The sequence below is a fragment of the Macaca thibetana genome, chromosome 12 (genome assembly GCF_024542745.1).
Source record: "Macaca thibetana thibetana isolate TM-01 chromosome 12, ASM2454274v1, whole genome shotgun sequence".
NCBI classification, from domain to species: Eukaryota; Metazoa; Chordata; class Mammalia; order Primates; family Cercopithecidae; genus Macaca; species Macaca thibetana.
The window spans coordinates 92431621-92451003 of NC_065589.1; the positions used below are offsets into that span (position 1 = coordinate 92431621).

Below are 19383 nucleotides of genomic sequence, written 5' to 3' on the forward strand. Positions count from 1 at the left end.
AATAAAACTGGTGGCCTTCTAAGAAGAGGGAGAGAGAAATATCTTCTAGCACATGGACAGAGGACAGGCCGTGTGAGGACACGTTAACAAGGTGGCCAACTACAACCCAGGAAAATAGACCTAACCAAAAACTGAACCTTGCCAGATCTCAATTTTTGATTTTCCAACCTCTAGAACTGTGAGATTAATTTCTGTCGTTTAAACCATGCAGTCTATGGTATTTTATTATGGCAGTCTGAGCTAAGACATTCTCCATATTTATTAAAAGTATCAGAAGTAAATAAAATATTATGCTGTGGAAGTTCACGGGAGTCCTCAAAATAGATCCGGTGCTATTCTGTCTGAAATATTTGACTGTCTGGAAATAGTACCCTCTTAAAAAATTCACTCTATTAGGTTTCAGGAGGTAAGATCTTACTCTGTTGTAGTTCTAATTATCATAAGACATTGTGGAATTAATATTCAGATAATGTTTACCACATGTGTAGTTTTAAACTGAACAATGGCAATATTCATCTATTTACAACCATTAAAGATGATCTCTTAAGATTCATTTTGTCCAAAATAGAGAGGGGTATAAGTGTCCCCTGTAGGGTGGAAGACTACTGTGGACATCCTACAGGGCTGCCATGTGGTCACTCCAAGCTTTCCTTCATTTGCCAGGGTGTTCTGCCCTCTCTCACAGTGAGTAACCATAGAGACAAGCAAAGATATCAGGTAAGTCAGAGATTAATGTTACTTTTCTTGTTACTAGAATCAAAAGAATGTAATTGAGCCATTGTCCACAAGCACAAAGAAGAGAAAGGTGAAATGACTCGCCCACAGTGCTCATTCACAGGAAAAGTCAAAATCTGAAACCAGCTCTCCATCAAATAGTCACTCCATTGTTCAAGCTTTTGTCCAGTCAACTATACATAATTCCTCTCTTTATATGGAGATATGACTGGGCCCAAAACATGAATGCCACAGATTCTATGACATAGCAAAATATTTTAGAAAATACTATAATGGATGTACATTTCCTCAATGGAAAAAAATTAAAATATTAGATATTTTTAAAAACACTTATGCCACTCCAAACAACCAGATGTTATAGTGAATGTTTTTCTTTCTTTATAAATTTGGTAACATATGGACCCCACATATATTCAAGAAAACAAACTTTTTTTTCCCTTGGTTGATACTCATTTTGTTATTATCTCTTACAGAGGTGCATTCTTGGAAGAAAAGTAATGCTTTTGTTGTGTGACCTTTGTCAGAATCATTTGTAAACACTCTAATAGAAAAGAATCAACCTTGAAATGAACTAAAACACAGTTATTTTTCTTGGTTGAAAGTATTTGTCTAGAAAAGAACTTCAGGCGGGCATGGTGGCTCATGCCTGAAATCCCAGCACTCTGGGAGGCCGAGGCAGGTGGATCATGAGGTCAGGAGTTTGAGACCAGCCTGGCCAACATAGTGAAACCCCGTCTCTACTAAAAATACAAAAAAATTAGCCAGGCATGGTGGCATGTGCCTGTAGTCCCAGCTACTCGGGAGGCTGAGGCAGGAGAATCACTTGAACCTGAGAGGTGGAGGTTGCAGTGAGCCAAGATCGCACCACTGCACTCCAGCCTGGGTGACCAAGCGAGACTCCATCTCAAAAAACAAAACAAAACAAAAAAGAACTTAAATTTACTTCTAATTATCAAAAATGCTATATTTTATTCATGCTAGGGACTCTTTCTGGGAAAAAATAAATAACAAAAAGAAATCTTTAATTTCTAAGATCATTGCAGTTGTTCCAGTTTATATATCTTTTAAATTATGTAATACAGATTTTAATGTTACTTGAATTTGCTTTTCATTTTAAAACTGTCACGTAAGCAAAAGTCACAACAAGTAATTTAGCTTTAGTTTTTTATGTAGTTTGTGGCATGAGGATCTTATTTCTCCCATAAACTAATAATACGTTATTATTTTGAACAATTAACAATCTGACAATTTAAAATTTTGTTACAGTATTTATCAAAAATTCCATTTGCCATTGACAAACAATAGCATACTCTCTAAAAAATCTTGTGGCCACGTTTTGGTCAGCCAGGATGAGTGCTTAAGTAAATTGTCCCACCTAACACCACAACTCTATAGTTTACAATAAAAGATAGAAGCAGTAATATCACAGTAAAGGCTTAGCAGGAAATCAGCTTACTCTAGGAATGGCATTAGATAGTACTAAGACCAAGAACATTCAATTGACCTCAAGTTTTGTTTCTTTTTCTTGGAATGATCTTGTAAGAAAAATAGAAACAAGCAAAAAATAAGAGCAAATAAAAATATCTAGTATGAAATTTTAGGGATCTTGAACAAATATTTCGTTTACTTCTCTCATCTGTAAGTTTTACCATCTTAGATAGGTGAAACTATATCCTAATTTTTAAAAGAATCAAACCTCTAAGGGCCAGATATTATACTCTACCATACTAATTAGTAATAATTCCTATTTGGAATAGTTCTTTCATGTGTTTCCTAAATTCTGCCTCTTGCACATTTTTGTGCATTTCCTCGTTTAGTCCTCAGTGGAAATGAAGTTCTTTGTTAAAGAAGATGAAGAATGTCTAGTCACTATCTTTTAAATTAGAATATTTCATAGGCTTGATAATTGATAATGTTTGGTTGTGTCCCCATCCAAATCTCATCTTGAATTGTAGTTCCCATAATCCCCACATGTCATGGCAGGGATTCAGTTGGAAGAAACTCAATCATGGGAATGGTTATTTCAATGCTGTTCTCATGACAGTGAGTTCTCATGAGATCTGATGGTATTATAAGGAACTCTTCCCCCTTTGCTTGGCACTTCTGTCTCCTGCTGCCATATGAAGAAGGACGTGTTTGCTTCCCCTTCCACCATGATTGTAAGTTTCCTGAGGCCTCTCTAGCCTTGTGGAATTGTGAATCAATTAAACATCTTTCCTTTATAAATTACACTGCCTCGGGTACTTCTTAATAGCAGCATGAGAACAAACTAATACAATGATAGATACTGTATTTGAACTGCCATTTTCTTTCTAAAATAAATTATCTCACTACCCTGCATACTTTCTCATCTCCTTTAATTTCAGAATTAGTAGTTCACATTGAGAACTGGAAAGATCAATAGACAAGAGATAAAGAGTCAAGGCTGCAGTCACAATTCTGCCATATATTAACTATGTGGCTTCCAATAACTTGCTTCAAGCTTTCTGAGGCTAAGTATCAGTTAAATGTGAAGCTTTGACAGTTATCTGTAATTATTCTTGTGCATCTAAAGTCAAAGTTCTAATTCTTCTCTGAAATTCATGTAGTTCCCCCACATTAATCAGGGAATCCAGAACTGGACACAGTATGCTGGTGCTAAGTATATAAGTAATGTCATTATTCTGACATGTTTTACTACTATGTCTGAATTGTAGTCTCAAAATAATGTTTTCAAATTATTGGACTCCTGCAGTGAAATAGTAATTTTATTATCTATGTTGACTTCAAGATGTTTTGTTTCTGCTAATCTTGCTCATCTTCATGAGCTCTGAAATGTTTAACTTTGTTTTTGAATGTATCAGCTGAAGATATATGTATTGGCATGACTTTTGTTTACTAATGATTATTCCTCCAACATATCATTATATATATGATCTGGACAATTGGCTAACCTTTCCATCTGACAATGCATTATTTACTCCCTTAATTATTATTCTCACAAATCACCAAAGAAAATATTTAGCATTGTCGGGGTGGTGCTGGCCCTGGAAAAGAACCACCAGTGTTGACACTGATCCTCTGATAAGTCCTCTCTTTAAAATGACCATGAATTGTGTGATCCACCCTAGAACCTAAGTACCCAACTGACTTATTTTCCACTTCCCAGTTTATTTGCTTCTATTTAGAGCAATATGTTCCATTGATCCCCTTTCCTTGAGAGATAGAAAGCAACTCAAGCTGAGAGTATGACACCTAGAAATCTATTTAGACAATATATGACAAAAGAAATCTTCCCATGGAAGAGGAAAAAAAGGCAATAAAAACTATAGCCAGCTGAACTCTGTCAATCTACATTAAATATAAAGAGCTCAAAAACTCCAATTACAAACAGAGATGATCAGAATGCGTAACAACACAAGACAACTATATGCGGTCAATAAGAAATCCACTTTAACTATAAAGATACAAACAGTATAAAAGTAAAAAGAAAAAAATATACATCATGTGAATATTATTCACAAGAAAGCCATTGTGGCTTCATTTATATCAGAGAAAATAGTCTTCAAACAAGAGTCAATATCCAAGATAAAGAGACATATTTTGTGATAATAAAAGGTTGAATTTATTCAAAAAGAATTTAAATGTGTAAATTTAAATTTTCATCTGATAACAGAGCCTCAAAATACATAAAACAAAATTGACAAAACTGAAGGGAGAAATAGACAAATTCACAATCATTATTGGAGACTTCAACAGCTTATTTGTAGCAAATGATAAAACAAGTAAATTTTTTTAAAGCCAATAGCATTATATTATATTTGAACAGCACCATCAACATGTGATCTAATGGACTTTTGTCTAGTCTGTTATCCAAGAAATGCAGAATATACTTTCTTTTCAAGCATGCATATAATATTAACAAAAAAGACAATATTAAAACCTTTCAATAAATTCAAAAGTATTGAAATCACAGAGTATTTTATCTGACCCCCAACAGAATTAAAGTAAAAATTAGTAATAAAAAGATATCAATAAATTTCCAAATATTTGGAAACTAAGCAACATATTTCTAAATAATCCATTGGTCAAACAGGAAATCACAAAAGAAATTAGAAAATATTTTGACCTGAGCAATAAAAAATACAACAAATTAGAATTTGTAAGACGCAGCTAAAACAGAACTTAAAAGGAAATTCATAGCTTTTAATGCTTATATTAGCATACAGTAAGTTCTAAAATCAATAATTTCTTCCACCTTAAAAATCCATAAAAAGAAATGCAAATTGTTTTAAGTAATTGAAAGAAAGGAAGTAAAGATAAGAACATAAATTAATCTCAACTAATACAAAAATCAACAAATTAAGTTTTTTCAAAAAGTTATTAAAAGTAATAAACCTCTAGCAAGGTTTAGCAAAAATAAAGAAATCACAAAATATCAAAGTCAAGAATAAAAGAGGAACTATCACCATAGATCCTACAGACATTAGAAGGATAATAAAAAAATATGAACAGCTCTATGTAAACAATTTTGACCATATAGATGAAAAGGACAGATACGTTGAAAAATATAATTTCCGGCTGGGTCTAGTGGCTCACACCTGTAATCCCAGCACTTTGGGAGGCTGAGGCAGGTGAATCACGAGGTCAGGAGTTCTAGACCAGCCTGGCCAACATAGTGAAACCCTGTCTCTACTAAAAACACAAAATTTAGCCAGGTGTGGCAGCACAGGCCTGTAATCCCAGCTACTCAGGAGGCTGAGGCAGGAGAGTCGCTTGACCTGGGAGGCGAAGGTAGCAGTGAACCGAGATTGCGCCATTGCACTCCAACCTGGGAGAGGGAGCAAGACTCCGTCTCAGCAGAACAATATAATTTCCAGCCGGGCGCGGTTGCTCATGCCCGTAATCCCAGCACTTTGGAAGACCGAGGTGGGCAGATCACAAGGTCAGGACAGATGGAGACCATCCTGGCTAACACAGAGAAACCCTGTCTCTACTAAAAATACAAAAAATTAGCCGGTCATGATGGCGGGCGCCTGTAGTCCCAGCTACTAGGGAGGCTGAGGCAGGAGTGAACCCGGGAGGTGGAGCTTGCAGTGAGCCGAGATTGCGCAACTGCACTCCAGCCTAGGCGACAGAGCAAGATTCCGTCTCAAAAAAAAAAAAAAAAAAAAAAAAAATATATATATATATATATATATATATAAAATTTCCAAAGTGATAAAAGAAGGAATATACAATCTATATAATAGTATACATATTTTAAAAATTGAACTTGTAATTTATAACCTTCTCCCAAAAAAAATACTCCTGGGCCAGATGCCTTTGGGAGTGAATTCTACCAAACATTTAAGAAAAAAGAAACAAAAATCAACCTTACACAAACTTTTCTAGAAAATAGATGGTGGGCAGGGGTCGGGGGTGGTGGTGACGGGCAGTGCACACATATCAATTAGTTTTATGAGGCCATATAACCCTTATACCAAAATCTGAAAAGGGATTCTTTTGTAAATTCTTACAAAAGACTTACATCATGACCAAATAGTGCTTATCTTAATACAATATTGGGCTGGGTATGGTGGCTCATGCTGGTAATCCCAGCACTTTGAGAAGCCGAGGTGGGCGGAGCATCTAAGGTAAGGAGTTCAAGACCAGCCTGACCAACATGGTGAAACCTCGTCTCTACTAAAAATACAAAAATTAACTGGGTGTGGGGGTGCACACCTGTAATCCCAGCTACTCAGGAGGCTGAGGCAGGAGAATCACTTGAACCCAGGAGGCAGAGGTTGCAGTGAGCTGAGATCATGCTACTGCACTTCAACCTGGAGCAAGACTGTGTCAAGAAAACAAAAACACAATATTGGTTTACATTCAAACATCAATGTAAATCATCTATGTTGTCAAAATTGTTGGCATAGATCTGTTCATAATGTATTTTTAAATTATCCTTCTAATAATGTCTGTAGGATCTGTGGTGGTAGTTCCTGTTTTATTCTTGACTTTGATATTTTGTGATTTCTTTGTTTTTTCTTAATCTTGCTAGAGGTTTATTAATTTCATTAACTTTTTTTTTTTTTTTTGAGACAAAATCTCACTCTGTCACACAGGCTGGAGTGCAGTGGTGCGATCTGGCCCCACTGCAAGCTCCGCCTCCTGGGTTCATGCCATTCTCCTGCCTCAGCCTCCCAGGTAGCTGGGACTACAGGCACCCGCCACCACACCTGTCTAACTTTTTTTTTTTTTTTTTTTTTTTGTATTTTTAGTAGAGATTGGGTTTCACCGTGCTAGCCAGGATGGTCTTGATCTCCTGACCTCATGATCTGCCCACCTCGGCCTCCCAAAGTTCTGGGATTACAGGCGTGAGCCAATTTCATTAACTTTTTGAAAAAACTTTTTGTTGATTTTTGCATGTAAATCAAAAAGGAAAAAATCCCATGGTCATTTCAATAGACATGGAAAGAACATTTAACAAAATTAAACAAAGTCTCAGCGAACTTGGGGTAAAGGATAATTTCCTCAATACAATAAAAGGAATCTATGAAAAATCTCCATCTAACATTATACTTAATGGTGAAATACTAAACATTTTCCACTAAGTCAAATAAAAAGTATGTTTATTTCACTAATTTGATTCAACATTGTACTTGCCTTAATCATTGCAAGACATAAAAGTTAGAAAAGAGGAATTAAAATTGTTTTCATTTTTGACATGATTGTATATGAAGAAAATCCTAAGGAATCTACCCCCATAAAAAAAGCCAAAAAACCCGATAATATCTACTGGATCTACTAGATAAGTAGTGATGACATGATTTGATTAAAGTTTAGGAATTCAAGACGAATATACAAATATCAATTCTATTTCTATGTGTTATCAATCAACAATTGGAAATTAAAACACAATAGCACAAAACATACTTTAGGGGCATGTTTAACAATATATGTGCAAGATGTGTACATTGGAAACTACACAGTATTGCTGAGAAGATGGAAAGGCATAAAAATGATACAATGGACTCTGGGGACTCAGGGGAAAGGGTGGGAGGCAGGTGAAGGATAAAAGACTACAAATTGGGTTCAGTGTATACTGCTTGGGTGATGGGTGCACCAAAATATCACGAGTCACCACTAAAGAACTTACTCATGTAACCAAACACCGCCTGTTCCTCAAAAACCTATGGAAATTAAAAAAAAAAAAAATTTAAAGAGAACAAGAGAGAGAAAAAAAGAAAATCATTAAAGTTCCAGGCTAGCTATTGATAATAATAACAATAATGATATTTTATATGTCTATAGTGTCTTTCTATATGAGCACCTCAGAGGACTTTACTGATAAATACTTTGATTTTACCCAAACAAACATACTTTTTCAATTAAAAATAAATAAATGGAGGGATATACCATATACATGGATTACAAGACTCAATATTGTTAATATCCCAACTGTCCTCAAATTAATCTATAGATTCAATGCAATTCCAATCACATACCCAGCAGGAATATTTTTTTAAACTAACATTTAAATGGAAATGTAAAAGGCCTAGAATCAGTAAAACACTCTTGCAAAAGAATAACAAAGTTGGAGTACTTACATAATTTCAAGACTTAGTATAATGCTATAGCAATCAAGAGAATGTGGTATTCATAGAAGGCTAGATAATAGATTAATGGTACAATATACAAAGCCCAGAAACAGTCCCATCCATTTATAGTCAAAAGATTTTTTTTTACAAACTGTCAATAAAATTTATTGGTAAAATGATTATTCTTGTCGACAAAAGAGGGTGAATCAAGTGGATATCCATATCAAGAAAAAGTGAGAGATATGACTAACTTGTTATATTATACACAAAAATTAAGCAGAGAAGTATTACAGACATAATGTAAAAGTTAAATCTATAAAATAAACAACTGGAGACTATCTTTGTGAACTTATGATCTGGCAACAATTTATAGATAAAATGCAAAGAGTACTGACTATAAAGGGAAAAGTGGATAAACAGGACTTATCAAAATTCAAAACATTGGCCAGGACACGGTGGCTCATGGCTGTAATCCCAGCACTTTGGGAGGCCGAGGCGGGTGGATCACCAGAGGTCAGGAGTTTGAGACCAGCCTGGCCAACATGATGAAACCCTGTCTCTCCTAAAAATACAAAAATTAGCCTGGCATGGTGACATGCACCTGTTATCCCAGCTACCCAGGAGGCTGAGGCAGGAGAATCACTGGAACCCGGGAGGCAGAAGGCTGCAGTGAGACAAGATCATGCCACTGTACTCCAGACTGGCAACAGAGCAAGGCTTTGTCTCAAAAAAAAAAAAAAAAAAAAAAAAAAAAAAAAAAAAAAAAAAAAATCAAGACACTAATAAAAAAAAAAGTCTAGCCACATACCAGGATAAAATATTCATCATAGCCAATAAACACATGAAAATATATTAAATACATTAGGGAAATGCAAATTAAAAGTACAAAAAAAAAATCATATATCCATTAGAATTCCTAAGATTAAAACTACTTAATGTCAGAGAGAAGGTAGAGCTATGGATTACTCATATTGCCGGTGGAAAGTAAAATAGTACAACCACTTTGGAAAACTGGCAATTTCTCCTAAAGTTAAACATATACATAACCTTTGACCTAGCAATTCTAATTTTAGGTATTTACATGCAAAGGTAAAAAGATGTCCAAAAAGTTGTGTAAAAGAAATGGTCACTCTACTTAATTTATAATCATAAAAACTTCGAATTAATCCGAATGTCTTTCAACAGAAGCACAGATAAGCAAATTGTGGTATGTTCACACAATGAAATACTACTCAGCAAAAAAGGAACAAACTACAAATACATGCAATCACATGAATGCAGCTACACAAGATATTTATATTATGCAATACATCCAGTTCAAGAATAGGCAAAATTGGGCAGGGCGCGGTGGCTCACGCCTATAATCCCAGCTCTTTGGGAGGCCGAGGCAGGTGGATCACGAGATCAGAAGATTGAGACCATCCTGGCTAAGACGGTTAAACCCCGTCTCTACTAAAAAATACAAACAACAACAACAACAACAACAAATTAGCTGGGTGTGGTGGCGGGCGCCCGTAGTCCCAGCTACTCACGGGGCTCAGACAGAAGAATGACGTGAACCCAGGAGGCGGAGCTTGCAGTGAGCCAAGATCGCACCACACCACTGCACTCCAGCCTGTGAGACAGAGCGAGACTCCGTCTCAAAAAAAAAAAAAAAAAAAAAAAAAAGGAAAAGAATAGGCAAAACTAATTTGTGGGGATAATAATTGTTTCTGGAAGAAGACAGTTTGATTAGAAAGGAGCATGAGAAAACTTTCTGAGCAGCGCTTTGTATCTAGCTTGGGATATTGATAACAGGAGCATATACATTTGTGAAAATTCATTCGTTGGTACACTCAAGATCTGTACCTCAATGACATAAAGTATAAAAAGAAGCTCTTCAAACCCCCAAATCTGGCATGTATGATATGTCATATTTATGCAGGTATATTTGTGTGTGCGCATATGAAGAAACCAGTTTGCTTGCTCATGTTAAAATCTACTCTTTTGAATTGGATTTGAATGAATTTTTTCAATGCCTTATAAATATTATCTAGACGAGACAGAAATCCAATGCCTTTTGATCAATGATCTCAACATGTCATATAGTTGAATTCATAAGCCCAAATACAGAACTGCTTGCAGAGAATCTGGGCCCTAGGAAAATGAAGCAGGTGCCCCAAATCTTGCATTTGGGAGCCTGCATGCTGCAGGCTTTGGGAAGGCAGGCAATAGAGGATACAATTATTTCAATTGAGCTAAAAACTAAGTAATACCCCATGGCATATGAGAGCCATATGAGGTCTCAGAGGTCTTCCAGGTCAGCCCACTAACTGTACAGGTGGAGAACTTGACACCCAGAGAGGTTAAATATTTGCCCAGGAACACACAGCTTGTTAGTGGAAATCTCAGGCTAAAATCCAAATATCCTTATTCCCAACACCACGTGAAGTCACTGTAGCTGTATGCCTCTTACAGCTGTAATTACTCACCATTTTCAAAGCAGAAGGGAATGGATGGACTATCAAGATATTCAGTCTAAACATTGTTGTTTTCTTTTAATCTCCCCAACCACTTTATGGCTTCCTTTGATATATATTCCAACCCGATATAGACCAGAAAGAAGAGAGTGACTAACTAACTGCTTGCCCGAGCCCATAACCCTTTAGGGCTGCGTTATGCCTAAGAAAGAATTTTATTGCAAGGAAATTGCATTTCAGTTTCTTACAGCAACTTCCCTACAGAGGTTTTAAGATTAGAGAGTGGAATGCACTGCATCACTGAATACAACTGGCATGCATCTATTCCATGACGTGAACACAAACATTCATTTACAATTACTGTACTCATTGTAATAAGGCTGACTTTTTCTTTTTCTGGAAGGAATTTAAGGATCATTTACGTTTTCAAGATACAAGCAAAATTTTACTCTCCAAATTATAACCTTATTTTTTGCAGTCATTGTGTAATTTTAGAAAATGTAGAGATCTTGTTTATATCCCAAATTTCCTTTGGAAGACTGAATTTGCAGTCTAATACTCTGTTTATATTTTAATGCAAACTAATTTTTTTTTCCCACAGTAGTGAAGGCCTTCAGGGCTGTTGTGTATATGGGAACAGTGAACATCGGGGACCTGGAATTACCCAAATAATTTGCTGTCCAAAGGATTTCTGTTATTCTTGCACCCATGCCCTAGCCTATGCCCCAGCCATTCTGGACTGTTACAGAAAGAGACTTTTATGGTTAGAATTGCAGTTTCCAGAGTTTATTTATTCACCGGGGAATGTTTGAGAGCCCTGTGAAAAATTCTATCCACATCGGTCAGTTGTGGAGGACTCAAGGTGTCTTATAGTCCATAGGTAACTTCAGGTAGGTGAGCTCCAGAAAACTGCAAAGTCTTCTGATTCTCTTTTTTGCAATTCTTTTTGACCTCCATGTTAATATTTTCCAGGCCCTCCATGTTAATTTTCTGCAAGCAGGTGTTGTGAAGAAGGCACATAAACAGAGAGAGGCTTAGCAGGGAATAGCCGGAGAATAGAAGGAGGACCAAGAAATATAGGCCAGGAAGCATTCAACAAGACTATTAAAAATGAAAACTGAAAAGTCTGGGGGGAAAATTAAACCACAAATTCATGTATTTCAGACTTTTCTGGAAAGTGCCATTCTTGGAAAGTTCCCAAGAAATATTAATTGAGCAACAGCTAGTTAGCTTTTTTGGAAAATGCATCAAAGTTGAATGACTTCCATTGTACTTTATAATAAATAAACCTCTCTTTTGGAAGGCTAATATTTGCTATTCTTTTTAATTCTTATTTTTTAATGAAAAAATAAATGCATTCACATTTCTTGGTTTTTTCCTTTCCCCACCATGCCAAGATTTCTGATGTACCACAAAATCCAGTTTCATATGTCTGTCTTAATTCTACATGAACCAGCGTATGTGCCCTGGTGCCAATGTGTTAAGAGCCATTAGTGACTTCATCTATTACTAAGACTTCTATATGTGGGACTTGATGACATGGGGTACTCGGGAGAGCAGTCATTTGATTCCATAGTGTAGCTGTGACAGTGTGGAAGCACTATGGGGCATTTTCAGAGGCAACATGAAGGCTATATAAGCCCGAACAAAATGTACTGGCATAAATCCTCAGTAAATATTTATTAAAATCAATGGCTTCATACGATGTGCTGACGATAGCTTTTTGCTCTGTTAGAATTAAGATAAATTATATTATTAGTATTAGGACCTCCTCTTTGCTTTTAAAGAACAGGACAGTAGTTTTTTTTTGTTTTTTTTTGTTTTTTTTGTTTTTCTCATATAACTTATATACCTTCCTAGTCACCAGAAATGGCATCACAATGCTTTCATACTCCTTTAATCTATGGCCAGTCTGCCATGGTTTGGTAACAATGATGTGACCTACAGAAATGTCTTAGACAACAGCCAGAATCAGATTGCGATGAATCATTTGACCTCTGCTTATGTGGCCAGTGTTAAGGTGTTAACAGTTCATAATCATATCCAACAGTTATCAATAAGTAATACCTCAGCTAACACTGTAAAAAGCAGTGAGGACTAAGTCAACACAGCCTTCAGAGAACATTACTAAGAGCTTGTGATGGAAAAGCGCCCAGCAGACCCCCAGGACTAGAAGATGTTTATAGAACGCAAGATTATTGTCGGTCACTGATGAAAGAGTACTTTTCTTCTTCCTGACGTACTTTTTCAAAAATAACTGGTTTCAAGACCTTATCTGGATCTACGTTACCTTAAATATTCTTGAGTGCTATTTTGAACATTTGGGTATATTTTCCATGATGCCCTCTTCCCCCAAACTGGTGTCCTTCAAAGGAAAGAATAAGATTTGGGGTTTTATTATATAGCCTGGATATAAAGAAAATTTAACTAGATCATTTAAAATGGAAACAAAGTATTTTAATAATTAAAAGAATAAAATAATTTTGTTCCCATTTCTGTGACAAAAAGAAAGAATCAATACTGTCATATTTCTACTGTCTTTATCAGGTAAGCCATAAACTGATTGGTAAGTGTAGTTGGCTGCGACCAATTTAGTTGAAACTATGATCTGAATTACTGAATCCGCTCTGCTGAAGTCAAATCAGTTGTGTCAAAAGGAAACATTACCCTCTGCCCACCAAAAGTATAATAAACTGGTCAGACGCGGTGGCTCACGCCTGTAATCCCAGCACTTTGGGAGGCTGAGGCAGGCGGATCACGAGGTCAGGAGATCCAGACCATCCTGGCTAACACAGTGAAACCCCATCTCTACTAAAAAATACAAAAAATTAGCCGGGCGTGGTGGTGGGCGCCTGTAGTCCCAGCTACTCTGGAGGTTGAGGCAGGAGAATGGCGTGAACCCGGGAGGCGGAGCTTGCAGTGAGCCAAGATCACGCCACTGCACTCCAGCCTGGGTGACAGAGACTCTGTATCTAAATAAATAAATAAATAAATTAATTAATTAATTAATAATAATAAACTTGTCTAGAGTAGTGGTTTTCAAATTCAGTGCCAGGAAACACTAGTGAGCCATTATAGCCTTTGTTCACAGGTTACTCAGGATTTAAGTTCTAATATAACCCCATCTATGGCACTTGACTTTTAAATAAATATGACAGATTACAAAGCTTAGACATCTCTTTATAAGTTTGCCATCAAAATTTTTGCAGTCTCCCCTCTCATCCTGGGTGCAGTATCCTATAGATCATCTATATTTTTTCTTTGTTGGTTGGTTAGTTTTGCCAGCCAAAGTAGTAGCCCATGGCCCAAACCTATTTGACAACTACTCTTCTACAGAACACGTTAAGTTAAATGCTTTAAAATCTACTCTCTGCCTTTGCCTGAGCTAATGACTCTCTTCAAGGTATCCTAGCCATTGTTTTCTGTTTCCTCACTTTGAGTTCAGTAACAATAAAATAGTGGCTACTAAGTGTTTTTTTAAATAAGCTTGACCTAAGAATTACTGCTTTTTTAAATTAAACTAACACAGACCTCAACTAAGTTTTCATATTTTTTTTTTGTTATTGTTGTTGCTATTTCAACAGAGGGGGCAAAAATTTCCACATAAGATCTTTGTAGAGACTTGATAGGACATCTTTAAATCTCTCTTTTAAGTCTTAGATTAAAATATTAAATGCCACTTGACTGTACACATAGCCATAAATAACTCCACTCAGTACATCTCATCAACTTGGCAATGAAGCTCTGGCAATCTCCAAAAGAAGGCCTAATTGGTGCTCAGTAATAATCTCTGTTTCCCTTTGACTACTCCTAAAATACTGGAAAAGGTGTATCTTTGGAACATACTACATGCTTCAAGAGAATAATGTATAAAGAACTCATCCTTTAAAATGTTTTCTTAGGGCAATTCCTTAAATATTTTTCATATCTCATTGACAAATTGACATAAAGTATAATTGGGTGTTTAGAAGATAAAGTAATCAATGGGTCTGATAGTTTTGTATTTTTGTTTGTTTTGTTTACCTAGGAAATATTGAAGTATAAACAAACGGCATCAGGCATCAAAGATCTGAAATTTGAGAGGGGCAGGTGGAAAGGGTTATTTGTGCCCTATAATATACAGAATCAAAATCCTGTGGTCTGGGTTTCTAAAGAATGCAATGGACTATTTGTCAAATTAACCATAAACAGAGAAAGGACGATCAATTTCAAAATGACTTCTTATTCAGTACTCACATGGTTGTGTCATTTCCTGTTGGCTAAAGAGTGAGGACTAAGTCAACACGGCAGCAGTAAATCATATTCACAGTCAGCATTCATTAGAAAAAACAAGGCTGAATGTTTCAACCTAGACTGGAGTGCTCTTACCACACAGCCTAGAGAACTTAGTGCAATGTCCTTGAGAGGGCAAATAGGCATAATTTTAAGAGAAAATAAAGGAAAAGATTCTCTTCCAAGAAAACGAATTCTTCCTAAATACCCAGTTTAATCCATTAAATTTTATGAATCATCTTTCCTCAATTTCTCACTTCAAAAAAAATGCCTTCTATTTTGTTGATGCTATATAAGACTAACAGTGATCACCCTCTTCTGACCACCCCAAAAAGAGACAATTGTGAAATTGCCACCTTTCAGTACAGAACGGTTTACAAGTTTACGTTCTTGTCTTTAATTTTGTATTGAAATGCCTATATTTGAAACTATTTAATACCCATCATCTTATTAAATTCTCAAAGAGAATGCCCATGACTCATATCCATATTTTGTGACATAACGTCTATGAAGGTATCCTGCACGTTTTCTTGTTTGAGTTCAGCCATCTCTCTGCTCCACTGATGCTGACCATAAAAGACCAGTGCTTCCTCCTCATTGTGCACTTGCTCCTTCAAACACTTCTGCTGGAGTCTGAAGAGAGGCAGGTGACCATGAATAAACAATTAGGATTACACCTTACAATATTCCACTGTGGGCTGAGATCTCCATAAATACACTGAACATGAAAAGGGAGGTGCCTGTAGTGTGTTTCTAAAAAAGAATTTTGGAAAGTGCAGGGCACTTGATTTTCTGAGCGGTACTATTGTGCAACTTAAAGGAGGCAGATGTTATCATCCTCTGTAAGGATGAAACTGCGGAAAAGAATTTAGTCAGTGTTTGCCCAAGGACAGATAGTTCATTGGTTTAGCCTGGACTAAAACCCAAGTCCCTGACTTGTAGTCACTCAAATCTCAGAAACAATTGTTTATCAGTCTCGTGCTATCCCTAGATGGGGACTCTCTCTCAGTTAGTTCTCTCTCCAGGTCTGGAATCAACCCTTTTTGTGTCAAAGGGGATGTAGTTTCTATGGGAGGGGAGATTTCCTCTGGTAAGTAAAGGGTTAGACACGAAGAAAATAATTTTTAAACTCAAACTTTTTGGGGCAACTGAATGTGTTCTATTAACTAAATCACAGAGAACTATTTACTATTGGTTTTCTGTTCTCTTGGTCTTAAGGATAAATCAGAAAAAGGAGAGAGTAACCGGAAGACAAAAGAAGACAAACAAGAATCACAAAAGGAAAGACACTAGGTAATATACTATCCTCTCAGGTAAGGCGTCACATTTTCTAAATGAATGTGTTTCTTAAAGATAAACCTTTTATTACAGTCTAAAATTTTAGTCTTTTCCAGGAATTTAGGTATGCTTAGATCCGATATTCTCACTGAAGATGAGCAGTTTCATCAAGGTTTCACAGCTAGTGAGTGACAGTGCAGACCAAGAACTGAAGTCATTTGTTCATTCATTCATTCATGTAATCATGCTGCTACCTTGTTCCAAGTCCTGCCATGACTGACTTCACATTACCCTGAGAATGAAATCCAAATTCTACAGCCAATTATTCAGCCCCGCCTGTTTCCTTTTGCTTCCCAGGCTATGCTCTTCCTCCTTCAGTGGGCCCCAGTCATTCTGGCCTTTCTTCTGTTCCTCAAACCTACCAATCCCTTTCCCTCCAGCCTATAACCTTTCCACTGCCTGTGAGCATCCTTCTTCTGGACCACGGGTCTGATCCCTACCCTACTGTGCTTTAATCATGCCACGCCCTGTTTTCTATGAAGAAAACATGGGATGGTCTTACTTCTTTATTTAGTGTCTATCTCCTGCCTGGAATGTATGCTTTTTGAGAGTAGCAAACAGGTCTGTCTTGTTTACTGCTATATCTGCAGTTCCTAGAACAGTGCCTGGTTTACAGCAGATGCTGAATAAATCATTGTTAAACTAAATGTTACATGAATTTTAAAATATATGAAGTATCCACTTCACACTGAACACTAGAGATTTTAAAAAGAAAAAGGAAGAATTTTTACCCTAGAGGGATTCAAATCCTGGTGACTTCAGGCAGCTGGTTTTTCTACTTTATTATACATCCATTAAATTTTGCTCAGCAACTGGCAGATTCCTGGAAATTCAGGTCACCTGATTTCCAAAAATAGTCATCCACTATGATTCCAGATGATTCTATGGTGAAGTGATTATGCATCTTGTTTTGCTTGGGGTAGACCCTGTTTACCCCTGTTGTCCAGCCACAATCATTGGTAGTGCCTCTTCTGCTCTCAAAAATATCCCAGCTTAGATGATAAATTATATGGTTACCCCATTCATTGATCGGCCAATTTGTAAACATTCTTAATTATTTCTGTTAAAGTGATTTAACTATATAAGCTACATCAGTTCAGAAATATGGAGGATCAAATCGTATCTCTGGAAGTTAAAAATAAGACAAAAGATGGGATGGACCCAGCTCCAATTAGTGAGTCCACTAATGAAGCCAAAATTTCTCAAGACACATTCAACAGTTCTGAAAAGTGCAAATAAGATTTTACATGCAAACTACAACGTAGGTCAAGGACTCTTTATTGTGTCAGAAACCATTCTACAAACTTCACTTGCATTTCCTCCTAATTACCATTATGACTCCTATTTTACAGATGATGAAATTGAGGCTCAGAGAGGCTAAATAATCCACCCAAGGTCATACAGAAAATGTGAAGTTGAAGACCCAAATACACCTCTTTGTGATCTGCCCCAACCACTATGCCCATTGCTTTTTAAACAACTAAACAAACAAACATGTAAATAATTCAATAAATGTTTCCTGTGTTTAAGTAGTTTTGGGAAATGCTAGGTTAAACTCTGTTAAATAGTCTGCTTTTCTCTAGGTTTTCTAAATGTTTGTAACATCAGTGGGTTTGGTGAATCTTCAATGGTGATGCGGGTACAGTGTCACCCTCACTAATTGGGCTGTGGCACCCTTTGTGTCAGCAGGGAATTACAGCTCGGAAGAACAAACATTGGCAAAGGCTGCTCTAGGAACCCTAGCAGCGCCAGCAACCCGCTTCTCTGTGGGTCAACCCTCCACTTGTGTAAACACAGACCCACCGATCGAGTCTGAGTCGGTGCTCTCTGAGGGGGCTTCAATTTTCTCAGCCCCAAATAGTACATCATTCCTGGATCCCCTAGGCTTCAGGGGCCCTACCAGTCCACTACTTACATCAGTGCTTTTGACCAGTCTTCACTGTGCCTTTTCACTTCCCGTGTTGAACTTTCTGCTTTGTTTGTTTTCACCTCATCTTCTTCTCATTTATAAGCCTAGGAGTCTCCATAGGAGACCATATAAGTTGGTTTTGGCCAATGTCCCACTATATTGTAACAATTGAAACCTCCTGAGCATTTGGGGTGCAGGAGATGAAGATGAGAAAAAGACTTCTCATAGAAAAAGAACAAATGTGTGGACTATTCTGGTCCTTTCTAAGACTCTTGCTTGCGGGGAAGAGTAGGAGGGCTAGAGAGATGGATGTGGAGGAGGGGAGAGGAGAGGGTGGAAGGTTGTACCTGCATTTTTCAGCTAAAGATATTTGTGCCTTTTGAGTCAAGCCTAGGGTGCTTTGATTCCAGGAAGATGGAGGCTATAAAGAATTAACAGATAATATCAACATCTACCCCCCCGCCAACCCCCAGTCTCCTCACTGCAAGTGTGGGGAGGTGTAACTAAGCTGACAAGTGTTTGGGTCCCTAGGGTTGAGTTTCCAATGGCCTTTGTCACTCAGTGATGGGCATCTTCCACTTCTCTTTCTTCTCCCCTCCCACCTCCTGTATCCACTCCTCAAAACCTTTCTGCCTGACAGGTTTCAGAAGCCAGTGTACTGCTGTGACCCAGCCAAGTCAGTTCTTGCATCTGGAATAAAGAGGCTAATCTGTTGGTCCATGGCCTATGTACCTGACACAAACCATTAAAAAAAAAAAAATAGAACCACTCAACCATTCTCCACCCAAGATTTGCTTCCTATGTTTTATACTGTGCTTTAACTTCGGTGGGAAATGTTTGTTTTCATAAAAGGTCATGAGGCTTCTACAGATAAGCCCCTATATTAAACTATATTTAAAGGGATTGTAGTTCAAATCAATATCCACAGATGCCAGTTTCCCACCTTGCCCTGTGGACTTGTCAGCAAAGCATCTTTGGGGTCTTCATGTCATCGCAGAGCCTGGTCTGAAATAGATCCCGAACGGGCACCCTAGAGGGCGCACTGCTTACATTTTCGGCAAGCAAGGCAACAGCGCTCACTCCCAGGCTCCATAAAAGGGGAGGAGGC

At 37.2% G+C, this 19383-nt stretch overlaps 1 protein-coding gene across 1 annotated transcript in view; it reads left to right on the forward strand.

Annotated features, from left to right (window-relative positions):
* Positions 1-19383, forward strand: part of RND3 (Rho family GTPase 3) — a 1016315-nt gene that overhangs the window by 977307 nt on the left and 19625 nt on the right. The window lies entirely within an intron of this gene.